Here is a 15,017-nt window from a genome sequence, read left to right on the forward strand (position 1 = left end):
AGTTGCCTAGGCTTTTATATATATAGACTAGTGGTACAGTGCATGGAATTCGTGCATGGAGGGGGTGGTTCCCTCAGCCCAGCCTGCACCCTCTCCAATGGGGACCCAATGATTGCCCCAAAGAGGGAGGCCCTGGCCACTGACCTGTGGGCTGCGGTAGGTGGGATCGGGCCTAAACCAGCAGTCGGACATCCTTCTCACAATCTGGGACCACTGGCTCCTAACCGCTCACCTGCCTGCCTGACTGATAACCACTAACTGCCTCTGCCTGCCTGACTGATTGCCCCTAACCCCTCTGCCTGTCTACCTAATCGCCCCTAACTGCCTTCCCCAGCTGGCCTGATCTCGCCCCCACCTGCCTCTACCTGGATGATCACCCCTAACTGCTCCTCCTGCTGGCCTGATCTTGACCCCAACTGCCCTCCCCTGCTGCCTTGGTTGCCTCCAACTGCCCTCCCCTGCCAGCCTGATTGCCCCTAACTGCCTCTGCCTCAGCCCCCACCACCATGGCTTTGTCCAGAAGGAAGTCAGATGTCTGGAAGATGGCTGGTCAACCCAGTCTAATTAGCATGTTATCCTTTTAGTAGTATAGATAGATTATATATGATAGGATTGCTTAAATGGGGTGAGGGAGCCTTTTTCATCAGGAGGAGATGCTCTTGGCAGACAAAAATACATAATCCCTATATCTGGACTGATAGCCCGCCATATGCACTATACTACTAAACTGGTCATTAAAAAATTGAACTGCTTTCTTACACCTTACACCCAACAGCTGTTGCCTTTAAAACCCCTCCTCAGCCCCCACCTTAGGTTCTGCCTTCGCAGTTTACCCAGATTTGGTTCTGATTGGTTGGTTTCTATGCCAGTCAGCATCAAAAGCTCCGCCTCCTAGGCAGCCATTGGCTCTTCACAGTTCACCCAGATTTGGTTCTGATTGGTCCATTTCTATGCCAGTCAGAGTCTCTGGGCCTATCTCCAGGCTTGATCAGATAGGTGAGGCTGTACAGCAGCCCCAGCAGGGGCCCGGAGAGAAAGAGAGGTGCAGCTGCTGGCCAGGCCTGAAGAGAAAGAGGCAAGGGCTAATCAACATTTGCCACAGAGGCTACAGATCAGGCCCTGCTTCTTTCTCCAGGCCTGATCCACAGGCCCCTCGGCAGTTAGTGCTGGGTCACTGCGCCCGCAGCAGCAGCATCAGTGCTAGGTCACCACGGCAACCCAGCACTGACTGCAGGACTGACTTCCGGTTGGTTGAGCCTGCAGATTTGGATGTTACGGACCCTGGGTTTTTATATATTAGGATTATTAGTACCCATCTAGTATACATAGTTGTTACACTATTATTAGTACCCATTACTATTATCTAGGACCCATCTGACACCACACCATAGTTAATCCTATGCTGTATTTTACATTCCCAAGATTTTTTTTAAAGATTTTCATTAACAGGTGCCTGTAGTTTGTTGACTTTTTTTGGGAAAAAATCTAGTTGTAAACTTTTAATACAAGTAAAAAATGAGGTTCTTAAAAATCTCAACTTGAGGAGAGGAACCAAGATGGCGGCATAGTTAAACAACTAATCTGCTGCCTCATACAACATTTTAAAAATACAACTAAAAGACAAAAACGTCTACCACCCAGAACCACGGGAAAGCTGGCTGAGTGGAAGATTTACAAAAATCTCAACTTGACTAGATATGAAACAATTTAAAAACCTTTAAAGGTATATTGAGAAAAACCAGGCTTTTTTATTTTTTATTTATTTTTTTTTGTTTGAATTTCTTTATTGATTAAGGTATCACATATTTGTCCTCATCCCCCCATTCCCATCCCAAACCCCTACCCACGCATGCCTCCACCACCCTGTTGTCCTTGACCACTGGTTAGGCTCATATGCATGCACACAAGTCCTTTGGTTGATCTCTCCCCTTTATCCCCACCCTCCCCTACCCTCCCTCTGAGGTCCAACAGTCTGATCCATGCCTCCTTGTCTCTGGGTCTGTTCTTGTTCATCAGTCTATGTTGTTCATCATTTCCCCTAGATGAGTGAGATCATGTGCTACTAGAAATACACTTGTAAGAACCGAAAATGAGACAAGCAATAATGGTTATGTTGAAAGGCAAATGAATCAGTCTGTAGTGAGTTTCTTTCTGGGCCAACAGTTCTTTTGAGACCCAATTTCAATGTCAAACAGTTCCTTATGTGTACATGTCAGCAATGATATTACAGTTCTGGATGGTGGACAAATGGTGGTAATGCAGGTCCGACCCTTTCTGGTTTGGTCCTGGGCTACCACAGGGACGCACAGCTGCTGACTGCTAGTATGGTAAGGCAACGTCGGCGTCTTCCATCTCTGGACTGCTTCTCTTCTGTCTTCATGGCTGGAGTAGTCTTGTCAATTCCTCTCTGTAAACCAGGCTTTTTTTTAAAAGCATGTTTGTCATTACCAAAAAGAGATGTCTTTAGATAAAAAAACAAAACAAAACACATGCACACACAAAAAAACTACACTGCATAGATAATGCAGCTATTTCTAGTTATCTGGTCAATGGGCAAAACAACAGCACTTAAGGTATTTAGCTCCAATCTTTTGTTCATTTCTTACTGCTGAAATTTCATATTCATTTCTTTTTGTTGGATGATTGACCTTGGGTTTCATCTCCTTCATTTTCCTTATCTTCTTCATTGTCATCTTCTGTAGGGTGTCTTTGGCAAGGACAGCCCCTGTGGAATCATGGTCTATAGCATCGATATTCTGTCTCACTGGTCTACCTTGTTCTCCTGCATCCTGGTTGTCAGCACCCTCCATCACTTCTCCCTGCACAGGAATATTGGAATACTGTGGTCGAGGCTCATAGGGTCTCCACATGTAATAAGTTGGGAACCTTTGTCTGCTATAGGGCTGGCACTGATGGGCCTGGCCTTTGGGAGCACTCTCTGATCCCTCATTCTTTTCCCATTCTCACTCTTCTGGTAATTGCACGGATGACCCCCTGCGATGTGGACAGCGTCTATAATGGTTACGGTCTGCTGCACATTTACTGCCTTGCACTGGAACTGCACCATGGCCTGTAACATTTGCTGCCTCCACACCCTTTTCTCCTTCAACACCATCAAACTCCACAGTCTTTCCATCTTCTATACCATGAAGGTACTTCCTGGGATTATTCTTCTTTATGGCCAGTCTGGTGTACAAATACATCTGCTTTGGTGTCATTCCTGTTGATGAAACCATATCCATTTCTTACATTGAACCATTTTACTGTTCCCAAAACCTTCATTGTGATGACTTTTTGTCCCTGCCCAGTGACATCATTATGAGGCCAACCCTGTCCACTGCCCATGCTACAGGGATTGGTGTTGGCAGCGCTGATGGTGGGGGAAGCATGGGGGGGATGGCAGGTGGCTGCTGGGTCTCGGCCTCACTATTCCTGCTTGCAGTGATGGTGACTGGGGCTGGGTGTCACAGTTGGAGCTCCTCTCCAGGTGTGATGGTAACTAGGCCAAAGGCGGTAGTGGGGCTGCTTGGGGCTCTCTAGGGTCTGTTCTCCACTGTGACTGTTTTTAAAAGAGGCAATTTGTTCTTAATACTTTCAAGTTTTTGACCCAAACCCTCTCCCATCTGGTGATCACCAATTTGTTCTCTGTATCTATGAGTTTGTTTCTGTTCTGTTTGTTCACTTATTTTGTGGGTTTTTTTTTTGTTTTTTTTTTTTAGATTCCAATTATAAGTAAAATCATATGGTAATTGTCTTTCTCTGTCTGACTTATTTCATACAGCATAATACCCTATAGGTCCATCCATGATGTTGCTAATGGCAAGATTTCATTCTTTTTATAGCCAAGTAACATTCCACCTCTTTATATATGTACCACCTCTTCTTTATCCATTCATCTATGGATTGCACTTAGGTAGCTTCCATATCTTGACTGTTGTAAATAATGCTGCAATCAACATAGGGGTGCATATATATTTTTGAATTAGTGTTTTAGATTTCTTCAGATAAATACCCAGAAGTGGGATTGGGGAGTCATACGGTAGTTCTACTTCTAATTTTTTGAGGAATCTCCATACTGTTTTCCATAGTGGCTGCACCAATTTACAATCTCACCAACAGTGCATGAGCTTTCCCTTTTCTCCACATCCTTAACAACACTTCTTTGTTGATTTATTGATGGTAGTCATTCTTACAGGTGTGAGGTGATATCTCATTGTCATTTTAATTTGCATTTCCGTTATGGTTAGTGATGTTGAGCATATTTTAATGTCTATTGGACATCTGTATGTCCTCATTGGAGAAGTGTCTATTCCCATTTTGTAAACAGATTGTTTCTTGCTAAGTTGCTGTTTTTTTCAATTACAATTGCCATTCAATATTATATTAGTTTCAGGTATACTGCATAGTGGTTAGACATTTATATAACTTACGAACTGATCCCTCTGATAAGTCTAGTAACCACCTAACACCATACATAGCTATTACAATATTATGACTATACTAGAGGCCCGGTACATGAAATTTGTGCACTGGAGGGGGGGGGTCCCTCAGCCCAGCCTGTGCCCTCTCGCAGTCCAGGACCCCTCAGGAGATGTCCGCCTGATGGCAGTCAGACATCCCTCTCGCAGTCCGGGACTCCTCGCTCCTTACTGCCCACCTGTAGTGGAGGTGGGAGAGGCTTCTGGCTGAGCAGCACTCCCCCTGTGGGAGCACACTGACCACCAAGGGGCAGCTCCTGTGTTGAGTGTCTGCCCCCTAGTGGTCAGTGTGAGTCATAGCGACCAGTGGGTCCGCCGTTCAGTCAATTTGCATATTAGAGTTTTATTATATAGGACTAGAGTCCTGGTGCACAGATTCGTGCACCAGTGGGGTCCCTCGGCCTGGCCTGCACCCTCTCTCAATCTGGGACTCCTCAGGGGATGTCAGAGAACTGGTTTCAGCCTGATCCCTGCAGGCCAGCCCGAGGGACCCCACCGGTGCATGAATCTGTGCACCAGGCCTCTAGTATGCATATAAGATCTTTGGTAAATCTCTTCCCACCCTCCCCCATTCCCTCTGTGATTCATCAGTCTGCTCCATGTTTTCATGCCTGTGGTTTCTGCTCCTGTGTTGCACATCTGTCCCCTGGTGGTCAGTGCATGTCATAGCTACTGACCAGCCAGTTGGTCGGTCGCTTAGGCTTTTATATAGATAGATTCCCTATGCTTTACTTTAATTCCCCATGACTATTTTGTAACTGTCAATTTGTACTTAATCCTTTCAACTTTTCACATAGCTCCCAACACCTCTGCCATCTGGAAACCATCAGTTTGTTCTTTGTATCTGAGTCTGGTTCTGTTCTGCTTGTTTATTTATTTGTTTTGTGTTTTTTTTTTAAGATTTCACATATAAGTGAAATTATATGGTATTTGTCTTTGTCTGTCTGATTTATTTCACTCAGCATAATACCCTCATTGTCCATCTGCATTGTTGCAAATGGTAAGATTTCATCCTTTTTAAGGCCAAGTCATATTCTGTTTGTATACATGTACCACATCTTCTTTATCCAGTCTTCTATCAATAAACACTTAGGTTGTTTCCATGTCTTGGCTACCATGAATAATGCTGCAGTGAAGTTAGGGTTACATATATCTTTACAAAGAAATATTTTCAAAATATTTGGGTAGATACCCAGAAGAGGGATTGCTGGATCATATGGTAACCCTATACTTAATTTTTTCAGGAATGTCCATACTGTTTTCCACAGTAGCTGTACCAATTTAAATTCCCACAAGCAGTGAATGAGGGTTCCTTTCTTCCCACAACCTCTTCAATACTTATTTCTTATTTTGTTGGTAATAGCTATTTTAACAGGTGTGAGTTGGTTTTGATTTGCATTTCCCTTATAACTAGTGAAGTTGAGCATCTTTTTATATATGTTAGACACTAGTGTCCTGGTGCAGAAAATTTGTGCACATTTAAAGGGAATTAATTAGAGGAAATATGTTAATATTGCTATTTGCCCTTTCTCTATAATAGAAGTGTCTGTCTGGCCCCACCCCCATCAAGCTCCGCAGGGCGGGGGATGCAGCCTCAGATCCCCTAGCCCTGGCCTTCGCCATGCAGCCTCACTCAGACCCACTGCGCCACAGGACCCATCAATGCACCTCCTGGTGACTGGTCGTTTGGTTGTTATGGATGAAAATAAAGTCATGCATTTAAGCACGCACATTCATTTTCAATGCCTGATTTGTCTACATTCTCTAAATTGCAAAATAAATAAGATCATCAGCCAGATAGCATCATAATGCCAAGTTCTTTATATAATGACACATACCATTCTCTCTACTCAGTATGCTCCACTTGAATGGATTAAATGTATGTGACTCATGTGAAAGGTACTGCTGCTTGCTCTTAATAGAGGAAGCATTAGCTCATTACCTAACACCATAAAGTGGTTTAAATGGCATATACTGACTTGAAGGACAGAAGGAAAAAACAAACAAACAAACAAACAAACAAACAAACAAACAAAAAACAACATTCAGTGCTGTGGACAGCAGAATCCTCTCCCTTTCCCTTTGCTTTTTTCCCTCCTTTTCCCATGAACCTATTTGTGCTCTGCCTCAAAATCAACACAGAAGACAAAATCAGATGCTGTAATCTGCATTTTATAGTGCCATTTGAGTACAAAGAGGTGTTTTTCAATCTTTACTCTTTTTTAATCAATGCAGTTCAAACTTGCTCCCAACATTCCAGGAGCCAGGCCAACATGGCTGTGTGGACACACCTTTGCTAGGTGCTGTCAGGCTTCAGGGCTGGGGCAGGGAACACTCCAGGTGTTGCTGGGAATGAATCAGCTCTCCTCTCTACATAGCAGGAGTCTTTTCATTATAAAATGCAAAGCAGCAGCCATTTTTTGTTACCCCCATCCCCAGCCCTCCTTGCCTGGGGGGCGTAGGAAGGGGCTGGGAGGATATTTACTCTCAGCTCTTTGATTTCTCTTATTTAACAGAGCCCAGTAACAGCTGCTTCTCTGATTGCAACACTAGTCGGCTCAGGACTAGTCGCACCTGGAAGGCAAGTGGCAGAGCTGACCAGGGGCTTTGACCAAGCCCAAGCACATAGGTCACAGCAATCTCAGCAAGCAGTCTGCTCCTGAAGACTCTAAGCCCCTCCCAGCTCCACACCCCAGCTCCCTGCTCTCCCCCTTTCACCCACAGCTGCCACTGGTGTGGTGTGCCCCAAGGCTTGGTGTGCAGATGCGAGGGTTGCAGGTTCCAGATGCTCCACCTCCTCCTGGCACTTTGAGCCATAAGTGCTGGCAGGGACCTTTCCACTCGGTCTTGGACTTTGGTCACTGCTGAGGTTTTCTGGACTCTCTAGGCCAGGGAAATCCAGGACCTTTGCCTCTGCCCAACACCGTGCCTGCAGCCTGCCTGGGGTACCCCCAGCACCAGGAAAGTGTGGGGGCGTGGCTGGCCTGGGTGAGGGGCCGTGGGGGGTGAGGGGGTTGGCTAGCCACCCCACCCTCAATTGGGGTGGGAGAGGCTGATCAGGGATGGGGCAAGGGGAGGGGCTGGGCAGGTCAGCTATCTTGTGATGGCATTAAGGCATGTGGGTCAATTTGCATATTACCTCTTTATTATATAGGATTTGTATGTCTTGGGAGAAGTGACTGTTCAGGTTCTATGCTCATTTTCAATTGGGTCCTTTGTGTTTTTGTTGTTGAGTTGTATGAGTTCTTTATATATTTTGGAGATTAACTGCTTATCAGAGATATCCCATTCAGTTGGATGCCTTTTGGTTTTGTTACTTTTTTTTTCTGTGCAGAAGCTTTTTAGTTTTATATAGTCCCACTAGAGGCCCAGTGCATGGATTCGTGCACTGGTGGGGTCCCTTGGCCTTGCCTGAGGACATCCCCCGAGGGGTCCCATATTGCGAGAGGGCACAGACAAGGCCAAGGGACCCCACCGGTGCACAACCAGGGCCAGGGAGGGTCCACAGGAGGGCTCCAGGGCGTGTCTGGCTTGTGTCGCCCAGTCCTGATTGGGGCTGGCCGGCCAGGGAGGGACCATGGGAGGGCTCCAGGGTGTGTCTGGCTTGTCTTGCTCAGTCCCCATTGGCCAGACCCCAGTAGCAAGCTAACCTATTGGTTGGAGCGTCTACCCCCTGGTGGTCAGTCTGCATCATAGTGACTGGTCGAATGAATGGTCAGACACTTAGCATATTAGGCTTTTATTATATAGGATTCATTTGTTTTTGCTTTTATTTCCCATACCTTTAGGGTCCAAATAACATAATCCTCTGTAAAACCAAGGTCCATAAGTTTAGTACTTACATATTTTATTGTTTCAGGTATTATATTTAGGTTTTTGATACATTGTAAGTTAATTTTTGTGGGTGACGACTGTTAGGTCGAGGCAGGGGGGAAAGACCACAGCCATGCAAGCATCCGTAAGGTAGATGGTGACAAAGATAACTGGCTCCTTCCCAGACCCTTGCCAGCCTTCCCAGACCCCTGCCTTGAGGCAGGAATTCCACACCTCTCATGCCCTCCACCCTCCCCTCACTAAACAGCTGTATAAAGGAAGTACCTAAGCCCCGTTTTGGTGCGAACTCCCCTGGCCCACTCTCAGACCGGTGAGTTTCGCCCGGGAGCACAAGATTAAAACCTCCCCCCTTTTCCATGGCCTGGACTCTGTGTCTTGTTTCCTGTGTCGCAAACCTTTCAATGACAAATAGCAGTCTAGTTTCATTCTTTTGCAAGTGGATTCTTTCTATTTCTTTCTTTCTTCTTTCTTTCTTTCTTTCTTTCTTTCTTTCTCTTTCTTTCTTTCTTTCTTTCTCTCTCTTTCTTTCTTTCTTTTCTTTCTCTTTCTTTCTTTCTTTCTTTCTTTCTTTCTTTCTTTCTTCCTCTTTCTTTCTTTCTTTTTCTTTTTTGCATGTGCCTTTTCAATTTTCCCAGCACCACTTATTGAAGGGGCTTTCTTGTCTCCATTGTATGTTTTTTACTCTTTTGTCTAAAATTAGTTATGTGTATATATAATATCTGGGTTTACTTCTGGGCTCTCAATTCTGCTTCATTGATCTGTGTGTGTTTTTCTGCCAGTACCATGCTGTTTTGATTACTGTTGCTTTATAGTATAACCTGATGTCAGAGAGAGTGATATATCTGGCTTTGTTCTCTATTTTCAGGATCACTTTGTCTATTTGGGAGTCTTTTTTGGTTCCATACAAATGTAATAATTTTTTGTACTCTTTCTTTGAAACATGCCATTGAGATTTTAATTGGGATTGCATTAAATCTGTATATTACTTTGGGTAATGTGGCCTTTTTAACAATATTGATTCTTCCAATCCATGGACGAAGATTATCTTTCCATTTCTTTGTGTCTTATTCAATTTCTTTTAATAACGTCTTGTACTTTTCAGTGTATAGGTCCTTCAAGCCATTTATTAAGTTTATTCTTGGTATTTTATTCTTTTTGTTGCACTTCCAAATGATATTGTAGTTTTCACTTCTTTTTCTGAAATTTCATTGTTAGTACATAGGAACACAATGGAGTTTTGAACACTAGTTTCTATTCTGCAATGTTAGAGTATTTGTTTATTGTTTCTAATAGTTTTTGGTAGAGTCCTTAAGGTTTTCAATATAAAGAATCATGTCATCTGCAAAAAGTGACATTTTTACTTCTTCTTTCCTAATTTGGATGCTTTTTATTTCTTTCACTTGCCTGACTGCTGTGACTAGGACTTCTAGAACTATGTTGAGTAAGAGTGGTGAGAGTGGGCATCGTTGCCTTGTTCCTGGTTTTAGAGGAAAAGCTTTCAGTTTTTCACCATTGAGTATGATATTGGTTGAGGGTTTGTCATATATGGTTTTTATTATGTTGAGGCACTTTCTATACCCATTTTATTGACTGCTATAATCATAAATGGATGTTGTATGTTGTCAAATGCTTTTTTTGCATCTGTTGATATGATCATAAGATTTTTATTTTATTTTGTTAATGTGGTATATCACATTGATTGGTGTATGTTGAACCATCCTTGCAATGAACTCCATTTGTTCATGATATATTTTTTAATGTACTGTTGTATTTGATTTGCTAGTAGTTTTTTAGGCATTTTGCATGTAGATTCATTAGAGATACTGGTCTGTAATTTCCTTTTGTGTGTTGTCTTTGCCAGGTTTCGTTATTGGGGAAATGTTGGCCTCATAACATGTGTTAGGAAGTATTGCATCTCCTTCTATTTTTTAGAAGATTTTGGAAAGGCTAGGTATCAAATCTTTGAATGCTTGGTAGAATTCCCTAGTGAAGGCTGAATTTTTACTTTTTTTGGAGGTTTTTTATTTCAGTCTAGGAAGGTTATATATTTCTAAGAAGTTGTCCATTTCTTCTATGTTTTCATGTTTGGTGACAGAGTTATTCATAGTATTCTTGTGTAGGTTTTTTTTTTTTTGTATTTTTGTGGTGTTCCTTGTAGCTCTCTTTCATCTCTCTCTCTCTCTCTCTCTCTCTCTCTCTCTCTCTCTCTCTCTCTCTCTCGTGTTGAAAACCAAAGTTAAAGATTTATTACCCACAAGCAGTTAATCTGCCACGCAGAGCTGCTGACCAAGGCCCTGTACTGTCTATCCTTGAATGTCACCTCTTGTGGCCCAGGGTCCTCAGCTAGGTCTCCAGGAAGCCTGGTCCCTGGGCAAAGTCCGTGTTTGGGCAGGTCACTTGGCCAGTTCCCCTGCCACTAATTTGCACATCTTGTCCTTGAGATAGGCACCCTTCTGCCACTCAGACCTGAGCTCCAGCCACTTGTTGTATGGGACGTCCACCACCAGGAAGCCAATGGCCAGCACATGGCACTGGATAAGCACAAAACGCCCCAGCAAATCTTTGTTCTGCCTGTGGAAGTTAGGGAACTCCCAGCGCAGGAAGGACAGCCTCTTGGCCCTGGTGGGCAGTAGCTGGCCGCTGGAGTATGGGGTGAGATGTGGGGCCACAAAGTCCCTCGGGGGCAGAAACTGGCCTTTAGCATCCAGCAGTATCTCAGCGTCAAGAACCCAGCCGTATTGCGTGGCCATGGTAAAGTGGCCCCTGTCAGCACCCCCTAGCAGCCCCTTCAGGGGTCTCGTGCAGCTATTTCTGCAGAGCTTTCACCTTCCTGTCAGGGCCTGGGGGCCTGGGAACCAAGGCCAAAGCCAGCATCATGGGGACCATGTAGTCAGGGTGCTCTAGCCAGGCATTGATGTGGAGCAGCTTCTGAAAGGTACTCCAACCCTTTGGGAACCCATCACCTAGGAACAGGGTGGGCAACTCGGGGCAGAGCACGGCCTGGACCTCTGAAGGGCTGGCCTGTTACAGCACACACAGGGCCCACGGCATGTCCACCTGCAGGTCCAGGTCCAGGTCTGCCAGCTGATACCCTAGCTTCTCATGCACCAGGCTTGCTCTGAATGGAAGTTCAGACAGGAGAAGGCCAGCAGCATGTTGCAGAGGTCTGGCATGGGGATGCTCTGGGCTCTGCTCAGGATGTGCTGGGCAAAGGCCTCAAACAGGGGCAGGTTGAGCCACTTGAGGATGGAGAAGGACTTGGTGCAGCTGGCCACTTCGCCAGATGTGAGGCTGGGCATGCGGGACAACAGTACAGCAGCCAGGCACTGGAACACCTGGGTCTGGTGGAAGTCAAGTTTGCCATAGGCATAGCCCAGGTCCAGGAGGATGCCTTTGATCAAGGGGAAGGGCTTCTGGACAGGTGGGAGGAGATGGCCCACAGCAAGGGCACAGACTGCTGGTTCTGAGCTGCCAGTGCCACCAGCTCGTCAGGGCCAAACTGCTCCACCAGATCCAGGCACTTGTCCTCCAGATTGTTCATCAATGACTCCTGCCTTCATCATGAGGGCCACCAGTGTGTGGCTGTCCTCGATTTCTGCCTATCACTACTCCAGGTTCAGGAACAGCTTGGCCAGCAGCTTCCAGGAGCCCTACTCCTGTATGTAGGCAGTGCTGAACTCTGCCAGTAAGGCCAGGTGCTTGTACTTGAGCCTGCGCATGCACCAGCACACCTGTTCCACTGACAGCAGCTCCTTGGAGGCTGCAGGGAGTGCCAGTTGCTGAAAACAGGCATCCTGTATGAGAGAGCTAGGCTTTGTCCTCTGGCTTCTCAGAGAGCAGGTGAGAGAGCTTGATGAGCACAAGGGCCGCATGGCTCTAATGAAGACAGTGGCTAAAACCAAGCAGGTCCAGGAGCTCCTCTGGCCTAGTGGCCTTCTTGATGAGCTCGTTCACCTCCTGGCACTCTGGGGAGGGGGTAAACACCTGTTCCTTCTCCAGGCGCTGTGATAAGGAAGCTGGGAAGTGGGAAATGGGTGAGGTAGCTGAGGAAGTCAGAGTAGTCAGAGTCTTATGGGCTACCTGGCCAGTCTCAGTCGGCCAGCTGGAGGCCCAGCAGGGGCTAGATGAGCAGACTCTCTCAGGAGGCACTGGCATCACTTCACCAGGCGAGCTGCCATGATGGTCTGGGCAGCAGGGAGATTTTCCAGAAGCTGCTCCAGATCCTCTATGCACTGGTGCTCCCCATAGCCTCCAAAGAGCTGCTGTCGGTGGAGGTGGAGCAGGAGGCATGCTGGTGCATGTGCAGGCTCAAGTACAAGTAATTCCAAGGCCCTAGGAGCAGCTCAACAGTTCAGATCCAAAGGCTCCACTCACGCCCGCCCTCTTGAATGGGAGTCTGCCAGGGCAACTGCCAGCACCACAGCTGACCTTCGTGTGTCCCGAACAGAGCACCGCAGAAAGCGAGACTTGCCAGATTTCTCCCTCTCTTTCATTTCTGACGTTGAGTCTTTTTTCGCCTTTCCTTAGTGATTCTAGCCATAACTTTGTCAATTGTATTAATCCTTTCAAATAACCAGCTCTTTGTTGCATTAATTTTTCTATTGCCTTTTTTGTCCTCTATTTTAATTCTGCTCCCCTTTTGATCTCCTTTTATTTTTTCTAACTCTTCTTTTTTGTTTAGTAGCATGCTGTTTAATCGCCACATATTTTTGTTTTGTTTTTTACTTCATTTTTGCAGTTTATTTCTAATTTCAAAGCCTTGTGGTCAGAGAATATGCTTCATATGATTTCAATCCTCTTGAATTCGTTCAGGCTAGTTTTGTGTCCCAATATATGGTCTATCTTTGAGGAAGACAAATGTCAGGGTCCACTTTACTGAGTGCTATAGCAAGACACAGGTCAGAAGAGGAGACAGGCCATGGCTGGACACACATCTCTTTGAGGTTTTTTGCTGGAGAGGGATGAGGACTGGCTGCCAAGGATGGAGCTCCCAGGGCCTTGAAGGCAGAGTTCCAGTGTGACTTCTGTTCCCCTATACCCAGGAAAGGCCCTGCAACAGAGCAGGAGCATCTAGGGAGGCCCGCCTTCCTCCCATTGAGCTACTGAAGCCTAGCCTTGCTGTCTGCTCACTCCCAGCAGGGAAAAAATGCCAACCTAAATATTTATGTGACAGGAAGAACAAAGGGAACAGCCTCAGGGTGAGAGGTGTGGGCACCCCAGGAGTAGAGCTCGTTCCAAAGACCCTGGCCAGTCTGCTGAGCTGCACTGGCTGCTCCCTGTGCCACAGCCTAGGGGCTGCAGGGAGGGTGGGCCTGTACCCAGCTAAGCACTTGGACCAGAGGATACTAACAGGCAGAGGTTTTAGCTTCTGGCTTTTATTGGTTCCTTGTTTTCTCAAATCTTGCATTTAAAAAGTCACCTGAGCTGGTGGCTTTATCACAGGGGAAGTGGGGATGGGAAAGCGTTCATTCAAGAGTAGGCCACCAATGTTGTATGATGGGTTCTCCACTTGTAGCACCAGGCCAAGAGGCTAGCAGCTAGGGCCACACTGATGGTCAGAATGAACTGGAGGGTGAGCTTGCTTTGCACAGCTAAAACTATTCAGAAGGGGCAGTTGCTGCCCTTCAGGCTACCTTTGTCTTGTTTAGCAGCATAATAGAGGCATTTATGTACATCTCTTTTCCCATTGTACACAGGCAGCGCATCTTTATCCCTGGCTGCCTTGAGAATTCTTTCTTTGTCATTAATTTTTGACAGTTTTAATATAATTTGCCTTGGAGAAGACCCTTTTGGCTTGAGATAATTAGGTGTTCTGTTTGCTTCTTCTATCAGAGAATCTACTTGTTCCCTTAAGTTTGGGAAGTTTGCATTGATTATTTTGTTTAAATGGGCTCTCTATTCCATTTTCCCACTCTTCTTTTTCTGCTATACCTGTTATTTTTACATTGCTCTTTTTGATGAAGTCAGATAGTTCTCATAGAGTTCTTTTTTTTTTTTTTACTCTCAAATCTCTCTCTTCTACCTTAGTCATTTCTAGATTTCTATATTTGATATCACTAATTCTTTTCTCCATTTGTTTTGCTCTATTTCCTATGCTGACTAGTTCATTCTTCATCTCTATTATTGAGTTCTTCACCTCCATAATTTCCATTTTTTTAATAGTTTCAATCTTCTTGGTAAAGCAATCCTTTAGTTCATTGATTTTATTTCTAAGTTCATTACAGTACATTTCTGAGCTTTTATTTTGAGGGTTTTTTCAGAACTGCAATCTTGAATTCTTGGTAATTTAAATCACATATTTCCATGTCTTTAAGTTCAAATTCTGGATTTTTTTTCTGAACTATGCTGTTACCTTGGTTATTCATGATGTTTAATGGATTCTTTCTCGACTTAGGTATTTATGGGAATTAAAATCTGCTTTTATAAAAAATTAAATTTATTGGAGTGACATTGGTTAATAAAATTATATAGGTTTCAAATATACAATTCTATGGTATATCATCTGTATATTGTACCATGTGTTCATCACCCCAAGTCAAGTCTCCTTCCACCACCATATATTTGACCCCCTTTACCCTTTAATACCTCTCCCCACTCCCCTTACCCTCTGGTAACCAGTATACTGTTGTCTGTGCCTATGAGTTGTTGTTTTTTTATTGTCTTGTTTGTTCATTTGTTGCTTTCAGTTTTATATCCCACATATGA

The 15,017-nt window shown here is 44.9% G+C and overlaps 1 protein-coding gene and 1 pseudogene across 1 annotated transcript in view; both read right to left on the reverse strand.

Moving 5' to 3' along the window:
• Positions 1-15,017, reverse strand: part of PHKA1 (phosphorylase kinase regulatory subunit alpha 1) — a 369,719-nt gene that overhangs the window by 55,631 nt on the left and 299,071 nt on the right. The gene's annotated exons all lie outside the window — the stretch shown is intronic.
• Positions 10,706-12,490, reverse strand: LOC103300722 (FAST kinase domain-containing protein 4-like; annotated as a pseudogene).

The sequence above is a fragment of the Eptesicus fuscus genome, chromosome 1, assembly GCF_027574615.1.
Source record: "Eptesicus fuscus isolate TK198812 chromosome 1, DD_ASM_mEF_20220401, whole genome shotgun sequence".
In the NCBI taxonomy this organism is placed as follows: Eukaryota; Metazoa; Chordata; class Mammalia; order Chiroptera; family Vespertilionidae; genus Eptesicus; species Eptesicus fuscus.